The sequence below is a fragment of the Natator depressus genome, chromosome 5 (assembly GCF_965152275.1).
Source record: "Natator depressus isolate rNatDep1 chromosome 5, rNatDep2.hap1, whole genome shotgun sequence".
Taxonomy (NCBI): domain Eukaryota; kingdom Metazoa; phylum Chordata; order Testudines; family Cheloniidae; genus Natator; species Natator depressus.
The window spans coordinates 115,415,413-115,434,524 of NC_134238.1; the positions used below are offsets into that span (position 1 = coordinate 115,415,413).

The following is a 19,112-nucleotide window of genomic DNA, read 5'->3' on the forward strand; positions in this document are numbered from 1 at the left end:
AAATCAACAGTAGCCTAATAAAAAAGCCTAGGGCTGAGATTTTCAAAGCATTCTAGAGGATTTAGACCATTATTTTCCATTCACTTTAATGGAAGTTATTTGTCTACATCCCCTAGACCGCTTTGAAAATGTGTTTACATTCAGAATTGTGTTCTTAAATGTGAACCAAGTTAAACAGAATTACAACTGTGCAAAAAAGTAATACTCATACCTATTAGGTATATTTGATTTAGAAAAGGAAGGATTTAGGGAAGTCATTCAAGGCAAATAAATATTAATTTTATTAATCTGGAAAGATGAGGGGAGAAATGCGCTTATGCCCACTAAAATAGATTTTTAAAATACACATGATGTCTAAATTACCTAATTTCTGGCAGTAATTTTGTAATCATTTCACAAAAAATATGGGAAGTACTTTTAAAAAAATCATATAACTCTCACAGTTAACTAATGTTTTGTATTCACCGAGGAATGAGAGATGATCTGTTCTAATAAGCCTGTAAAATGCATCCAAGCATCTGTAAACCCACTACAATACCACCATAAAGAAAATCTACCATCTTTTAGGAACCATATAAAACTTTAGACAATGTCTCTTTCCAGAAAAAAATCATGAAACAGAAGCACTATAGACATATTTTTACATTGCTTCTTCCTGCAGAGGAAATCATCACCACAAAACAGCTAAAAAAGGGCTTGTCATTTTGGAATTCTAATCAAATAGTGTCAGATGGAAGTTTTCTTAAACTCAGATTTTTTATTTTCCAAGAGTTTAGGTAAACACAATTACTTAAACTAAACAAGCACACTTAGGCTCCAGTCCTGCAGGGGTTTACACAGTTAAGTAGTTCCATTGGCTTTGATGGTGTATTCATGTAAAGTTAAATACTTAAGTCTTTGCAGGGCATTAAGCCTCACTCCTACAAATTGATTTATATGGCCAGCTCCACTTACCTCAAAGGTAGAGCTGGTCAGAAAATAGTCTTTTTCCCACTAAAAATTTTGACCCAAAAACCTCTGCAACCAACCAACGCCCACCTCCACAAAAACACCAAAATATTTTAATCAAAATTTTTCATAGAAAACTGACTTTTCGGAGAAAGATCAAAAACTAAAATATTTTGATTTGGCAGTGCTGCTATGGTGCCACATGGGAGTTGCAGTTTGGGTGCCTTTTGCTTCCATTTTCCTCTGTAAGCCAGGATCCTTGTTTGGACTACATCTCCCATGTGGTCAGGAGGTGGTTTAATCATGCAAGTCTTTGCTTTGGTGTTTCATGGGAGATGTAGTCTGGCTGGGGACTCTGGCTCATAGAGGATATACTGAACAACAACTTCCACGAGGCACCCATAAGCGATCCAAATCAACATGTTTTAATTTTTTGCTGAGATATTTCATTTTTGGTTCATTTGGGGTGGTGTTGGCAATATATATATATTGCAAAAAGTGTCTGCTTTCTGCAAACTAGTTCATTTAGTCAAAAACTCAGATATCTATCAAAAACAGTTTTGATGCAAAATTTTCTAGCAGCCCTACTCAGGAACTCAACAATCTCTTGCTTCCCACCCAAACACACAATATGCTGAATGCTTTGCTGGTGCCCATATGTGAACACTAATTATTTTTTGTTGTTGAAGTTGTAATTAGGGTTTTGCATTATATTGTGAGGCAGCTAACTGATGTGTCATATGTTTCCTTATCTGCTGCAAGCAAGTGGGACTTCCCTATAAACATGTGGACTCTGGCACTGTCAGTGGGAATTTGACGTGTGGGCTTTTAGTTAAGGTTCAAATGTAGAGTGACAAGATCTCTCATTTTTAAAGGGAAAATCCCGTATTAAAGCCCTTCTGCAGGTGTCCTGACTTTTTCTTAAAGACCGGTAAATTGTCCCATGTTTTCTAGCTCCCCATCCCCAATTAGTAATGGCAGGTCCTGCTGCTGGCCGGATTTCTGCTTGCTAGCCGCCCACCCACCAGCAGTGAGTCGGGGCAACTAGTCTCTGACAATGGGGGTGGGTGTACAAGGCTGGTGGCGGGGTGAAGATGCAGCACGCAGAGCCAGCTGCTCCCCCTGCTGGTCCATCAGCATAGCCTATGCTGTGTGCCAGGTCTCGGCCAGCAGGGCCCCACACCTCCATCCCGTTTCCGGCTGGTACTGCGAAACTGTGAGCTGCGGTGGTTGGTGAGTGAGGGCAGGCACCAGGCCAGTTACCTGTCACCTCTTCTGCTCACCCATCAACCCTTTGCCAGGGCATCCCTCCCCACCCCACAGCTGGAAGCAACTCCTGTCCCTTCCCTCCTGCACAGTGCCAAAAAGTGGCTGCTGGCCTCATTCTTTTGTGAACCCTTGCAAAAATCTGGGGAGGGGGCACATGTGACCCTGCATGTCCCCCCTCCATGTGTTGACTTGGGGAGACATGGGGTCAGGTATCAGGAGAGACGGGTCTGTCCCAGGGGCCTCGCCAGGCATGGAGGGAGGAGAGTGCCTGGCAGGAAGGGTTGGTCGGTCAACGCCCACCTCCACTGTGTGAGAAGCGTACGAGAGTGTGTGTGTCACCTCTCCCTGTGTGAATCCTTAAGCCTTACAGATAAGAAGGTAAATAAAAAGTTTCTTTTAACAGGGGCTCAGTCAACTTGATGTTAATTTGAACATTTGTACTGCATAGTTCTGATTGATTGCCATAGAACTTGCTTGAATACGAGTAATTTTACCAGGTGTCCTGTATTCAGCATAGGGATATATGGTCACTGTGTTCAAATGTGTCTCATAACGTGGCATGTCCTTACATTTTAGTGTTTACATAGGTTGGAGGTGGGGATGGTTCACTTAACCCACCTTAATCCCTTTTAAATAAGTTTTTGTGTGTGGAATTACTACTTAATTCATCTAACTATGTGACTTGAGTGAGTACAGTGTAAAACAATAGAATTAATGTAAGTAATTGCTAAAAATACACCCATAAAAGTTCATTTTCTGTGCCTCTCACCGTAACCCACTCACAGTGGTTGTCCTTAGTCAGTGAGGACCCAGAATTCAGAGGTACAGCTGCGTCAGTTCACCTTCCCCCAAGGTGGGGAAGACACCTTGCTTTCTCCGCCATCTAAGTGCTTGCTCTGGCTGGCTGCCCTGCCAGCCACAGTTCCTCTCCACTGGCTGCCTTGCCAGCCGCTCATTCTGCTCCTCTTGCCACCTCGCCAGCCACCATTCCACTCGCCAGTCACCTTCTGCCACCTGCCTCTCTGCTGTGACCTCTGCAGTTAGCCTCTTGAGGTTTCACCCAGCTCTCAGTAAAAAGAAAAGGAGTACTTGTGGCACCTTAGAGACTAACCAATTTATTTAAGCATGAGCTTTCGTGAGCTACAGCTCACTTCATCGGAGCTCTCAGTGATTTTCTGCTCTTAGGCTGGGCAGAAACGCTGTCCCCCCACAAGTGATTGTCAGCTCTTTTGAGCACTTAAAATAACGAAAGGCTGCTCGTGGAGCCTATTTAGCTCAGTCTTTGGACAGTGGGGAGGAACAACTTAAAGCAGACGAGGGACCCTTAGGAAGAGTTCACTTCTCCTGGCTGGGATATCTGTCCCCACCTCTCTTACTTTCACAGGGTCTGATATTCGAGCCCCTGGCTTACCAAGGTCCTTTCAGCTGAGGGTGACTCCCTCATTTGGGATCAGTTAAGCACAGTTCTGTTCCCCTTTATTCATACAATAAACACAACATTGATAACATTTCACTACCCCTGCGTTCAGTACTAAAAAGTGATTTGTAACCCAACACCTGCCAAAATTGATCACTTTGTGCTACACCGCTCTATCTGCTGGATATCTGGGCAGAGTAGGTGTGTTCATGTAAATACAATTTGTTCCTGAAGTCTCTCCCCCTCTCAGCTAGAAGTCAGGGGAGAACTCATTCAGACCCTGCTTACAATTATTAATTTAAAAGTAGAAAATTTTCTCCAAAACACAACACACATAAGAACAAACAAAATCATGTTTACAAATAACTTGAAATGATTAAAACAAACCAATAAAACTATTTATTTCTTCCCTATTGTGCTCTTATTTGAATTAAGAGAAATGGTTCAGATTCATTTTCAGGTGAATCTGACATTTAGGTGGCATTTTAGGTGGCATTAGCAATTTCTACATTCACTGTATTATTAAGGAAGAACATTTATCATCATACCACTGGAATACTTGATATTAAAAATAATAAGTGTATACTGCAATTTCCAAGTTATTTAATTTTGGGGGGTATAGTTTAGATTTTATACTTTGTCATAGTAAATGAGAAGATTAATCATGCGCTAATCATTTTACTTCTATGATGGGTTCAGACATATAATGACCTAAATTCACCCTCTGTCTCGCTTTGTTTGGAACAATGTATGTTTCAGTGGAATTGGATTTATTAGCATAATAAATCATACATGTGATCAATGAAAGAAAATCCTATCTGTTAAGCAATTTTCTGTTTTGCTTTTTAAAGGAAGTGGCAGGATGCAAAAAATCCCTTTAATCTTGATTCTGTGCTAACAAAAGCCTTGCCGAGCAAGATATTTGCTGCTGCGTGTACAGAGCTGCTAATGGTTAAGCTTAGGTACATTTTCAGATTACTTCCTACTCTGGGTGATAATATATCAGTGTCTCTTGAACACTGTGCTGTACTTAAGCATATGGACATTTGATTGTTCCCCATTACAGCAGGTACAGTACATTTTGTTTTTGCACTTAGAAGCTTAAATGACCCCCCTTTCTTTTCTGCATCCACTGGGAAGAAGTCAACACATTTAAGTAAATGCTTTTGTTACAAGGGGAGTTGGCAGGAGGGGCTGAGAAAGGAGATTTAATAATTTAGATGTTGAGAAGAGAAACCCCTGTTTGACCAGTGTATTATTCCAGCAGATGAAAAGGATACATTTTTGGATGAAGCTTTGGTCAGAAAGCTGAGGTACAGGCCAAATTATTAGTTTTTGGCCAGTACAGAATACAGTAAGGCCTTGGTCCTGCAAAACATTTAACTTTGCACAAATGCATAGCTCATTAAAATCAACGAGACTACATGTTACACAAAGTTAAGCACATGTGTAACTGTTTGCAGGATCACTACCTACCTAGTCTTAAAAAAAGACTGCATGGTTTCATTCTTATTTTTCCCAATTTAATAGTCCTCAAGAAAGAAAGTGGAGCAGTCAATGTCGATAAACTAAATGCAAAGAATAGCCAACTTCTTTTCAGGAAGGACAGGAAGAGTCTTAGAGGTAATTAATTAATATTTACCATGGTGAAAAAGTCCTATTCTATGTAATTGTTATGAAGCAAATAGGGTTCTATAGAGATTTAATATAGAGTTTTATAAAAAATGATTCCCTATTAAATTATCTGTCTTTTCAGAGTCATGTCCCTTCTATATGTTTTTTAATTTTTGTTTTTAAACCAACCTATAGAACTACTGTTGCTGCACTGCTGAGCTACGATAGAAGTTAGTGCCTTGCAGGTCAACTTTTTATTGGAGGAGAAATCAGCAGTGCAGAGTCTGGGTATACTATGGCAACTTGTTTTATTTACACACCTACAGCAGCTCTGGAACAAGGGTGGTCACAAAAACCACACGTAGGCAATCTTAGCCTAAACGTCAACGACGAGTTCCAGGGAGCAACCCTGTCTCAAGAACTGACTTCAGTTAGAGAGTAAGGATGAGAGCAAACTCACTCAGCTGCTTACCACAGGTCCCCTAAAGAAAAAATTACTCCCACTCAGCATGTCTTCCAAGACTTGCTCACGCAGTTTAAAAATATATGGAAAGGTTTTATAATTTAATAAATAATGATAATGGCATTTGCATCGCTTCCTCTCTCTGCTGTTTTTCTACAGCAAAGGGATGCCTCTCAGGTCCTCTACTGGAGATCAACAGCTCCAACTCCTTTCCAGTCCCCCACCTCCATTATAAAGAAAGTGAGCTGATCTTTCCCTCCCAGCATGCCTTACTACAGTTGTCCTCAGCACCCAGTTGTCCCCTTCCAGAGTACTTTGGTGCTGAGCAGGGACCAGGAGCAGCGGCATGCTGGATTCCTCACATACTTTAAAGAGCTTGTACATCCTACTCTAGTATACAATTCATCATCATCATCATCTTAATTACATTTTTATTTATAGTGTACTGATGCCCAAAGTACTTATGGCAATTAACAACACATGACAGGAAATATAATCCAAAACCATCAGGACCGAACAAACCACTCAGTGTGGCAGAAAAACAATAAGACAGATTCTCTAGCTACAGCAGTGATGCAAAGGAGCCATTCTCTAGCTGCAGACACTCAGAGAATTCCCATGGCCAGGGGAAATCCCTGCTGAGCGTTTGCACCACAACTGGACCCTATGCCTATGCATTTAGTGTCTGACACTGTGTCTCTCCCAGCATACAGGGCATGTCCAGGGCACCATCATCAAACCCTAGAATTAGTATAAAAAAAAAAGTTGAAATCCTGGCACATTCAGGTAAAACTGTACACTCAGATGTTTCACCAAAAATGTGGTCAGTTGTTTTCAGTTTTGTATGCATGTTTTCTTAAAAACAAAAAACAAAAAAGCCCTTCAACATTCCACACAGCGCTAACGGTGGTCACACTAATCTGGTGCTGCTGGAATGATAGTTCCATTAAAATAGAGCAAGAAATAATGTAATGTGTTTCTGGCAGCAAAACCCTACAGCCCTGAAAGCAGGTTCCAAAACACTGATTTTTTTCTAAATGTATTTTTTATTGAACCTGGCCCTCTAATTGAAATTCTGAACAGATTCTTAGATAATTAACTCCAAAAATAGAGAAATCTATATTCTCTCTGGTTCCATGTTCTAAGGCCCTGATCCTATCAAAATTCCCTTTGGATGCACTGAGTGCAGGATTGGGTCCCTAAGCGAGAGAAGTAATGTCTTCTGAGTAAGACTTGCTTTTGAACATCTTTATTAATGCCACTTCTAAACGTAACTGGCTTACAGTTAAGAGTGACTTGATGATATGTTTCTTGTGCCAGCTAATGGGGAAATCAGGAACTTTGCAGTTGCAGGAGGAATGAATTTGGCCCAATTTCTCTTCAAGCAAACATTTCCTATAGTTTGTCTTGTATAGGATTTTATTTAGTAGGCAGAAGACTTGGGGTATGTCTACACTGCAATATAAGCCCAGAATTAAAAAAACTCAAATTAGCAGATTCAGGATTTGTTAACCTAGCACCTGAGCATCTGCACTTAGCTTTGAAAACTCATGGTGATCGGGGAAGTCCCGGATGACTGGAAAAAGGCTAATGTAGTCCCATCTTTAAAAAAGGGAAGAAGGAGGATCCTGGGAACTACAGGCCAGTCAGCCTCACCTCAGTCCCTGGAAAAATCATGGAGCAGGTCCTCAAGGAATCAATTCTGAAGCACTTAGAGGAGAGGAAAGTGATCAGGAACAGTCAGCATGGATTCACCAAGGGCAAGTCATGCCTGACTAATCTAATTGCCTTCTATGATGAGATAACTGGCTCTGTGGATGAGGGGAAAGCAGTGGACATGTTGTTCCTTGACTTTAGCAAAGCTTTTGACACGGTCTCCCACAGTATTCTTGCCAGCAAATTAAAGAAGTATGGGCTGGATGAATGGACTATAAGGTGGATAGAAAGTTGGCTAGATTGTCGAGCTCAACGGGTAGTGTTCAATGGCTCCATGTCTAGTTGGCAGCCAGTATCAAGTGGAGTGCCCCAAAGGTCGGTCCTCGGGCTGGTTTTGTTCCATATCTTCATAAATGATCTGGAGGATGGTGTGGATTGCACCCTCAGCAAGTTTGCAGATGACACTAAACTGGGAGGAGAGGTAGATACGCTGGAGGGTAGGGATAGGATACAGAGGGCCCTAGACAAATTAGAGGACTGGGCCAAAAGAAATCTGATGAGGTTCAACAAGGACAAGTGCAGAGTCCTGCACTTAAGACGGAAGAATCCCATGCACTGCTACAGACTAGGGACCAAATGGCTCGGCAACAGTTCTGCAGAAAAGGACCTAGGGGTTACAGTGGACGAGAAGCTGGGTATGAGTCAACAGTGTGCCCTTGTTGCCAAGAAGACCAATGGCATTTTGGGATGTATAAGTAGGGGCATTGCCAGCAGATCGAGGGATGTGATCGTTCCCCTCTATTCGACATTGGTGAGGCCTCATCTGGAGTAGTGTGTCCAGTTTTGGGCCCCACACTACAAGAAGGATGTGGAAAAATTGGAAAACATCCAGCAGAGGGCAACAAAAATGATTAGGGGACTGGAACACATGACTTATGAGGAGAGGCTGAGGGAACTGGGGATGTTTAGTCTGCGGAAGAGAAGAATGAGGGGGGATTTGATAGCTGCTTTCAACTATCTGAAAGGGGGTTCCAAAGAGGATGGATCTAGACTGTTCTCAGTGGAAGCAGATGACAGAACACGGAGTAATGGTCTCAAATTGCAGTGGGGGAGGTTTAGGTTGGATATTAGGAAAAACTTTTCAACGAGGAGAGTGGTGAAACACTGGAATGCGTTACCTTGGGAGGTGGTGGAATCTCCTTCCTTAGAAATTTTTAAGGTCAGGCTTGATGATGATTCAGTTGGGGACTGGTCTTGCTTTGAGCAGGGGGTTGGACTAGATGACCCGCTGAGGTCCCTTCCAACCCTGATATTCTATGATTCATTGTAACCCCAGGTTAGGAATCCTTGAACCCTGGGTCCCAACCTGGGGCTCCAGTGTCTATTCTGCATTATGCAGGCCTGAGTCCGACCACTCATACCCCAGACATCTTTGTGCCCTCCCAAAATATGGCTGCTTTAGCCCTTTGTTCATGGTGCAGTGTGGGAAAACTTGGCAGTCCACCAAACTTGACTTCCCGAGGACAAAATGTCAGACTGGGATACTTTTGGTGGAGTACCAGAGCACAAGTCCCATGGGGTTGTGTCTACATTGCAAAGCAACAGGGCTTGAACCCTGAGCCTGGGTTAGCGCAATGTATGTATGTAGATAGAAGGTGGGTTAGGCTTGAGTCTGAGTTCAGACCTTGGGCTTACACTGCAGTACAGATATACCCTTAGACTGTAAAAAAAACAAAACAGGGGTTGTTGAATGCAGAAGCTCTCTTTGATTTGGTAAAGAAAGAGTAAGGAGCAGGATCTCAGGCTGCGGAGAACTAGTGAAAAGGCATACAAAATAAAGATAAGGAGTACTTGTGGCACCTTAGAGACTAACCAATTTATTTGAGCATAAGCTTTCGTGAGCTACAGCTCACTTCATCGGATGCAACTGTATAAATAAATACAGTTAAATAAATAAATAAAAATAAGAGAAAGAGGATAGCGAAAGGAAGTATGCAAGAGTTTACAATGGTTAGTCATCCTGTTATCTGGTCTGTCTGTTGTAACCACCTTTTGTATCTCATCTTATTCTTAGACTGTAAGCTATGGGGACAGAGACAATTTATTTTGTTACATGTGTGCACAGCACCTCGCCCAATGGGGCTGGGACCTCAGGGCACTAGTGCAATACAAATGATAATATTAACAGTTGGCAACCCTTTATTCAAAGTAAAAAGAAAGTCACAATTCCCCTTTATGTTTACTAAAAGAGTAAAAAATGAGTCGATGATGAGAATGATCAGCCCATGTAATACAGCAAATGTATCGGACCACACAAACGTTGATGTTTTAGCTGCCACAAAGTTATTCTGGAAGTTTAACTTTCCTTGCTTTAGAATTGCAATGAAATTTTCAATGCCTCATGACTTCTACCTCTTGGGGTCATGCCCAACAGTTACGAAAAATAGTTGTAAGATAATGGGTGCCCTGAAATCCCACCGGAGTTAATGGCAAGAACGCTCTGTACATTGCTGAGTTATGTTCTGTTTTTTAAATGAAGCATTCAAGTAATTACATGGTGTCCTGGGGTTTTAAATGCACCACAAAAATACTGCCCCAAAAGGCTGAGAGCAAATTCAATGAATCCTCCCACCATTAATTGTTTCTTAATCTTAACAATCATACATTCTTAGAGGACATGCACTTCCCACAGACATGATATATACACATATTGCAAGCACTGCTACCCATACTCACAGTGGAAGACTATGTCAGATTTATTGTTCTATTTGCAGCTACTGTAGCTTCAGAAGGAGATTCCCCCTCCACCCCCACAACAAATATTTTTTTTTGTGGCAGCAAAATATTGAGTTACAAGAGCCCCTCTCTTTGGTCATATAGTTTCAGAGTAAGAACAATGGCTGCATTTCCTGCCTGCAAGGCTTATGCTTAAAATCTTCAAATTGGAAACTTAAAAAGGAAAAAAAAAAACGTCATAAGCAGCAATGCAGATTTAAAAGACACTTACATTTTCCAGCAGGCATCTGCAGTGAGAATTGGCCTGGAAAGCTCATGAGAACATGCTCGCTCATAAGTATTTCCTTTTTTCTGGCTGAGCCAGACATTGTACAGAACTAGATTTTCTTGCCAATAAACTCGTATCCTAGGCCAGAAACAAGAAATGCAGAATTGTTTTAAAATGAAAATTAAATTTAAAATACATGTTCAAATATTTTCATACCTTAAGCATTTGATTCAAGATTTAGCCAACAGTTCTGATCCATTCATTCATATTTTAGCCTAAGTGGCTTCCTTCTCCCTAGCTGTTGTCGCTGACTAGAAGGAAATGATCTGTATTATAAAATGCTTACCAACATAAGTAGTAGTGCAAGTAGCAACACAACTTCACTAGCCATGGATCACCTATTACAACCATATTTGCAGATACTGGAATCCCTGATAATCTGCCACTGTGCCCATTGATTTAACGGAATTACAGCGATGCAAAACTTGTTACATTGTTCACCGATATAAAATGGCAGACTGTAAAAGGAAAATTTGAAAGTAATAGTACACTTTTATCACCAATATCTTTGGCAGTGACTATAATGATGAGAGTTAACTTTGACATAAACACTTAGCATCAGTATCAAAGCAAGTACAGATGAGCACATCTTATTGTATAGCCAGTGAATATAAATTAGTCAATATCATTGCTTCTAATCATTTTCTGTTCTGGCATTGCTTCTTCTACTATAGGATAGAGAAATACAAGCAAACACAAAGATATAGGAAAGTCTACATAAATATATTCACCGGGGGATATAGATTCTAAGGAAGATTTATCGTATTCTATCCATACTGTGTCTGAACAATAGGGGATGGCCTGTGTGTCCTTACTGCTAACTTGTGGCATTATTAATTCACTAGGTATTCCCCGTAATAATGCTAATTATGATGAACTAATGCAGTGTTAATGTAGAAGATCACTGAAATTTAACAATTAAATAACATGGCATTATCTTCACATATTACTTTTACATCCTAATTAATTCATATCAGTGAACAAAGTCACAAGTCTTGCATTAATAGCCTGAGTCAGCGTCTCTGGAAGTCAATGAGAGTCTTTCCACTGACTTCCAAAAACATTGCATCAGGTCCAAAGATAATCCTGTGCAATGGGGACACAAAGTACTTTGGCATACAGACCCTTGAACTCATCCAAGTTTAACCTGGATACTGTAAGCAAATTGACATAAAAGGAAACTAAAAAGCAGTATTCTGTTCTCTTTCATTTCCTCTTTGCATGTTACTGATATTTCTAGGCTCCCACCCAACTTCTTAGCAGGCAAGAAAAGGAGGAAAAGTATCAGGGACATTAGAAGTCAGAAAACAAGTTGAAAGGACTATAGCATCAGCAATGGCAAATTTATTTGCAGGGTTGGGTGTGTGTGTGTTTACTCTTACAGTACAATGACTAATGAGTACTGAACATCCCTATTGCAACAGGGCCAGTCTTTCAGAGTATTTGATGACTAATATTAACAGATCTGAGATTTTCAAGATGCAAGGAGGAGGGGAAAAATCTAGCAGACAATATACCTCACTGGTGGCGCAAGATCAGCAGAGGTGTTATCATGTAATCTTAAAATTCCCAGCATCCCCCTCCTGGCTAGCATTGAGAGATAGTTAGTAAAATTCCCATAAAGCTTTGCAAAAAAGTAATGCTAAGCACTATAATACAGAATTACTAGCAGACAGAAGTTAGACTGCTCATATAGTGAAAATCAATGACCTTTTTATGACCTGTCTTTGCAGCCTGCTCAAGGGTTTTTTTGTGTTTGTGATTAGCTCCAACTACTGGAGTAACAAATTATGAAGTGAGCTGTAGCTCACGAAAGCTTATGCTCAAATAAATTTGTTAGTCTCTAAGGTGCCACTAGTCCTCCTTTTCTTTTTGCGAATACAGACTAACACGGCTGCTACTCTGAAACCAAATTATAATGTAGTAATACAAACCACAAGAAAGGATTAACATTTAAAAAACTGTTGAAGGAGAAACAATATTAATTGTGGGTAAGGGTGGCTAGTGTAGACATAGCTCCAAAGTCCAACCATGTTTACAACACTTTCATGGTTGCTTTCTGCAAACGTTTAAAATGCTCAAGCTGCTCTAAAACATATACTTGAGGGTTTTTTCACTCAAACGCTCAACGTTTTGCCAAAACCAAATCTTGAATTGGGTATTTGATAGTAAAATCCACAGTTTACACTATTGCTTATAAAACCACCACAGTGTGAATCACAACTGTTGATATATTTAAAAATGATTGCAGTAGTTCATATCTCTAACTTATGCAACTCTTATATAATTTGTTACATAAGTTTCAGCACAGATGTCAGAGTGTATACTCTATTATACATCAGAATGTTGGTTTAAGCCAGCCTCCAACTTCTGTTACTCAATCAGAAAGTTAATCTACATCTTTTATTAGTTCTGGGAAGGAGGCTGTCTTCTCAGATATCACTGATTTTATTAAAGACAATAATTCACTAACATCTGCCTTCGTGGCAGTCAGTCCTATCTTTCTCCGTTGTACCATGCTTTGTTTACAAGGGGAACATTGGCCCAAGGAGAACCTCACAGTGGTTTGATTCTTCTCTTTGGAAGCTTGCAATTAGGTGTTAATATCAGACCTGTGCTTCAGTGCAAGCAACAGGATTTGAGGATCTCCAGACACTTGTCAATTGAGGTTTTGGAATTGCCAAGCCACTTATACTGGCACATGTAAAGACCGCTGCAGTGGAGTTCTAGTGTTCAGTAGATGTCTTGCTGGCATGATGTAACTGGACTCCTTCTCTGCCATGATGTAGGTTTAGTATGTTACAAAATAGAGAAAAAGAAAGGAAGAAAGAGAAAATGCGAGGGAAAACCTGTAAAGGTTCATGCCTTTTTCAGCACTCTGCAACCCTGCTGGTGAAATCTCCATGACGGGAGGGTGGGGGGTGGAGTTGTGATGTTTTGGGGACCACAGTAAAGAGTTCTGTCACTGCTGGTCTTGTACCCTTGGGTAACTTTATGCTATGCAGGTTTCATTCAGATCCCCGATAACAGTAACCTGCCCACTAGCACAAGGTCTCATTGTGACTCTTATGAGCTTAGTTACGCCTTGCAAGGTGACTCCAACAACCCTTCCAGTTCTGAATCTCCCCAAATCCATCCACTCCAAGTTCTTAACTATCAGGCACTTGGACTTTTCCTCTCTGGTTCTTCACCCCTGAAGGCGTGAACCCAGCCCCCAGCATACTTTGGCGCACACGCTCCACACCATTTGCACCACAGGCACCTGCTTGGAGCAAAAATAAACCAAAAAATGAATAGAAAACCCACAGATTCACTGATGAAATAGTAAGGAAAAGCAAACGTATACAAGTTACACAGAAAATAAACAAACATGCAACCTCAGGCTTTACACTTCCAAAATTAGATAATATCCCTTTTCTAATACAGGCTACCTATTGTCTCTGAACTGTTTCCCAGCACACTCTCTGCCACAAAGGGGATGCCACTTTTCCTGGACAGCACCGACCCAGTGACTCCCCCTCAGTTTCTAGATGGGCTTCAGTTGAAACCCCTCCTTTTTAAAAAGGGCTCCTTTCCCCCCCCCCCCGGCTCTCTCTGACTATGGTGACTCATGGTTATGCAGATTGATACTTTCTGACTGGAATTTCCCCAGTGTCTTCCCATTAACGCTAATGGGCCATCATTTATCTTTTTCCGGTTTGTAGAAGAAACCTCTAGGAGGTTGGAGCTAGTCTTTTTTGGTTAGAGAAAGAGATCTTCTCTGACTGCCCACTGCTCCGCTGAGAGATGGAGCTGAATGTTGCAGCACAAATTATGAGCACAATTTAATAAATTTATAATGACAGTCTGTATGCATACCTTGTAACTACAAAGTTTAGAACATTCCAAGCTTACATAAAATACCTTACTCTATATACTTTTATAGTCCAATAACATTGTATACAATTGTATACCCCAGTGACATTGTATACAATTAGTTAAGTTAGCTGCTTATCCTTTGAGGGTCAACCTCCATGTTCTCCCTTTCAGGTGTCTAGACCCTGATTATCACAGGAGAAAGGGTAATGCTTCTGTCCTATCTCTTCTGTCATATTACACTAAAGTGTATTTGCTGTTCAGTGAATGACTCCAAGATTTTGTTAACTGTTTGCATAGGGAGGAATTAGTCAGCTGAATTATTGATTGAGAATTATTTGCCCTGTTCATGACACACAAATCAGTTTTTAGCGTGCAAAAAAAGCAATTAAAAATAAAACAATCAGCAAGAGGCAAGTCACATCAATTGAATAATTATAACAAAAATGAAAAGTTTTTTTTCTTCCCAGGTTCTTAATCTGCCTGGCCCCTTCCGAGACGGATTGCCTACTATGATGGGGTGTTAACCCCACACAGTCAAGGAACGGGTTAAAAACAGCCTTGGTTGCCCTCTGTGCAGCCCCCAATCAGAGAAGCTGCATGAAGCAACCAATCAGGCTTACATACAAGGGGGCTGCAGGGCAGAGCAGGGGCAGTTGTGTTCCCAGCAGGCTGCAGGAAATTGCAACCTTGGACAGAGCAGTTACTGGCAGGGACCAGGGGTGTGAGAAGGAGCTCCTAGCTGGCTGCTGGGACTTATGGGGTGGAGGCCCTGGGAAGAGGGTGAAGAAGGTGCTGGGGCCACAGGGAAGTGGCCCAGGGAATTGAAGCCGCACTGGTGCAGCAGTTAAGGAGAGGCAGCTGGAGACTGCTAGCTACAGGTTCCCTGGGCCATGAACCAGAGTAGTGGGTGAGCCCAGGTTTCCCCGCCCCACCACCTCCAGTGGGGAAATGGCTTAACTATAGAACTGGGAGATACTTCCCCCCAGAAGGATGAAAACACGGATGGTGGCTTGGCCAGAGGGCTGAGTCAGGAAAAGAACACTGCATTTCCTGGGCTGAGATGGGTCTGCAGGCAGAAAAGGTGGTGGGAGAGGCACCACCATGAGAGGGCATGCCCACTGAGAGAGCTAATCCCTGAGACAGCCAGCAGGAGGTGCCGCTCTGGTGGGTGAATCCCATCACATCTATTCAAAACCTTTTTTGCTGGTGTATGGAAGAACACAAACAAGCCCCCAACATTCCAACGTGCTGGCTTATTTTCCCCTTTTTTTGGGAGGAAAAGAAGGGTTTTCTCCAGCTTTCTCTGAATCTCCCTATTCTGGATAAGGGTACTCTCTGCCAGTAAGAGCAATAGGGATTTTCGTACACCACCTCCCTGAGACCACTTCCTCTAGCTCACTGACCATGTCGCCTGCCACATAGATCTCATTCCTGGAATGGGGTAATACTGGTTCAGAATAATTCCCTTCTGTGACAGAGTGCTGAAAGATAGCAAGTGAGCCAGCACTCTGATCACAAAGGCACCAGTCAGTTTCCTCTGACAAGGCTGACCGGGGATGTGCAACCTAATTGACTGATCAGATTGGGAAGTTGGATGAACAAATTAGTCCACCAGCAGGAAGAGACAGGAAGGAAGTCCAGGGTGGGGGGAGGAAGGGAGAGAGGATCTGGGCTCGCTGAGCCCAGTGTGTTCAGAGATTTCAAGAAAGGGAGACCCTGTTCCTCTTAGTCCCTGTGAGCAAAAAAAGGGGCTAAAGGCAGAGAAGCACTGTAAATAATTTGCTGCACAAGACTGTATTAATGTTGGCCATGGGAACGTAATGAAGCGGCCACTTACTGGACAGAATCTGAGAGGTTTCTGAGGCATCAGAGGATGGGGATGGATCTTGCCCCATTACACCTTCCTAAAACCTTAAAGAGTCAGTACTCCCCACTTCAGACTGCTTTTATAGCTACTGTGGTGATGAGTACAGACTATTTCGACTAGATAAATACAACTGCAAGCCACACAAATAACCTTCTGTGATCACCCAACTTCCAGTGCAATTAAACTATTTGCATACCATGACACCATATCATGCAATTAGAAGCAACGTTTAGCTGCTAATTATCCTGCATTGCTTCTTGTGCATGATAATTATCACAGAACTCAGCTACCTTAAAATACTTTATTTTAGAGGAAATTTAGTATGGGGGGGGGGCTGAAGGAGAGAGATGGGGGTGAGGGGAAAAGTTTCCCCAATAATGGATACCCATGAACAGTGAAAGTGTCCAAATGGGCATCATGCTTGTAAATACATTAATCCCAAGGTGTTTTATCTGAATATACACCTACGCAGAAGGTGAGATTGATGCCATTTTGGTTCACGGCTCAGTGCTGCAGATGACTGATTATGCTAGAGGTTGTGATTATGACATCCAAGCTGAAGAGCTAGGGGTAGGAGGGAGGGAAGGAAGGAAGAAAACTACAAGTATCAGCACCCCGTTGCCTGACACCTTTGCATAAGACAGTGAAAAATGCTCCTGGTAATCAGTGAAGTACAGATAGAGTGGCTGATTAAATTTCTTAGGCTTTTTTCAATCAGAAATCCTTCAGCGGGGGAGGAAATGATCCTGATTTCCTATGGCCCTTCTGCAATGATGCCTGTTCACATATAACCTACCCTGACTTCATCTTGCTGGAGGCACAATTTGGAGTGACATGCAGCAGCAGCAGGTCCAGAATCACAGGTGAGACTAATGAGATTGTTCTGCAGGGCTCACATTGCTTCTTGAGGTTTCCTTTTGATTTGTTCCAGTCTACAGGGCCATTCCTCTGTTTCTCATATGCCTGGATGAATTTTCTGGAAACATGCTAACAGCAGAGTTGACAGTCTGCTTCATGAACTCAGATATACTATTATCTCTATCACAGGCAACTCCTAGCTTGAATGTTGTTTCTTTTTCCATTGTAGTTTTAATCCCTGCACCACAAAAGGTGAAGGCCCCGCTTCTGCCAGCAGCATACATTATCCTCATTCTTGGATTCTCTCCAAATGCTTAAAACTCTTTTTCCCTTCTTCCCAGTATTTTTTTATGTCTTCCTGTGAAGTTAGCACTTTGCCATCTGCTGCCTTGATGACACTGCAGTAGGGAATGAGTGCTTTGGGTGATGTTTTCTGAACCATGAGGAAAAGCGTGTCTGCAGTCCCCTTCCTTGCTGTGCCACTTTAAATATACTGTGTTCTTTCTGCTGATGTATTACCGCCTATCTTCAATCATTAACTTGTGTCTCTTTCAATTCAGACCCTTGCATTTTAAGATCTATTCATATCATTGTCCTTTCTCTACCAAGTCTATTGGATCATATTCTCTTTACACATCAATGCTACTCTGCATTGTTTCTTTATCACATTTGTTGGGTCCAGGATGACATCTTTGTCTTCCGATCATTGTTCATTAAGTTTTGGATATACGAAGTGACTTCTGATTATTATTATTATCATCATCATCATCATCCTGCCCACCTCCTTGGGTTCAATTCCCTGCTCTTCCACAGATGTCCTTTGTGACCTTGAGCAAGTCACTTAATCTCCCTGTGCCTCAGTTCTCTAGCTGTAAAATGGGGATAAAAGTACACTGATTGCCTAGGACTGTTGTGAGGATACATTAAAGATTATGAGGGGCTTAGATACTATCAAAGAAAGATACTACCCTGAAAGATAGCTTTATGCTGGTGAAACCACACTGATTTCAATATTTATACTGATACGACAGAGTGGAGATTCGGGCTCTTGAATTTTACAAAAAAAAGATACTATAATATGTAAGTACTATCAACTATCTAACAATAAACTAAAATACATCTGACAGTATTATTGGGAGCCATGATAGTGATTCTATAGTTAAGGTTGAAAATCATGTTCATCATTTAACTCTCTCACCTGCCAGCCTTCTAAGACAGTTCCTTCTAGCCTGCGATATTTCCTAGTTAGTCTGAGGACAGAGGAGAATTGGTTGAAAGTCTAAATTATATCTTGTGTTCTGTGTATGAGTTTTGGGTCTTGAAAAGTTAGTGAGCTTTCCTTTCCAAAACCTAATGTCGCCATTGCTTGCTCACTTCTAGCTCAGAAATAAATTGGTCTATGAATTTCAAAATTGTCTTATTCACTATATGTCAATGAAAACTCATCCAATTTTATGAATCCTGAACACCAATTTTTAAAGCTATCAAAAGACCAATTTTTAATGTGGAGAGAACCCGGAAGGCTCTTACTGAATGTTGCAAGTACCATCAGGCATCTAGTGAACATTGTTACCCCCTCTGACCTGATCAATTAGTCAAATTCAGAGTGTTATGAATTGTTTGAGTTTGGAGGAGAAATTGATGATGGAATCAAGTATTTTCTTTGTAATCTTACTTGCAGAGATTATAGGGAGAGTCCCGTTTCCCTGAACGCAGTAGATCAAGCAGTGGGAGACAGTACCTTCACTCGCTGTTCCAAACCTGCCTTTCCAGCCAGCACTCTGTACCCCAAAGATTTCACTCTGAGCTCTCTTTCTGGGCCACGTTACCAGTGCTTCTGTTCCCGTCTACTTAGCTTTCTCACTCTTTCCGTCTCCCTGTCCTGCTTGTTGCTCACAGGCACCCATCCCACCCAAAACAATATGCAGTCAAGCCCCTGCCCACATAGTTCAAATTCCTAAGTGGCCTTTGGTGCCTTTGTTTTGTCTGGAGATAGGGCCCTGCATTTGGGGTGGAGGCTGCCTAACGGTTTCAGCCACCGGATTACAATGGCTTCTTTGCATTTACCCTGAATGTAGTTACACCCAACTCATAACAA

At 41.7% G+C, this 19,112-nt stretch overlaps 1 long non-coding RNA gene across 1 annotated transcript in view; it reads right to left on the reverse strand.

The window, feature by feature from the left end:
• LOC141987063 (uncharacterized) overlaps positions 1-19,112 on the reverse strand; it is a 46,879-nt gene that overhangs the window by 17,620 nt on the left and 10,147 nt on the right. The window contains exon 2 of the long non-coding RNA XR_012639433.1: positions 10,375-10,509. This is a non-coding gene — a long non-coding RNA (uncharacterized LOC141987063). The remainder of the gene's footprint in view (positions 1-10,374; positions 10,510-19,112) is intronic.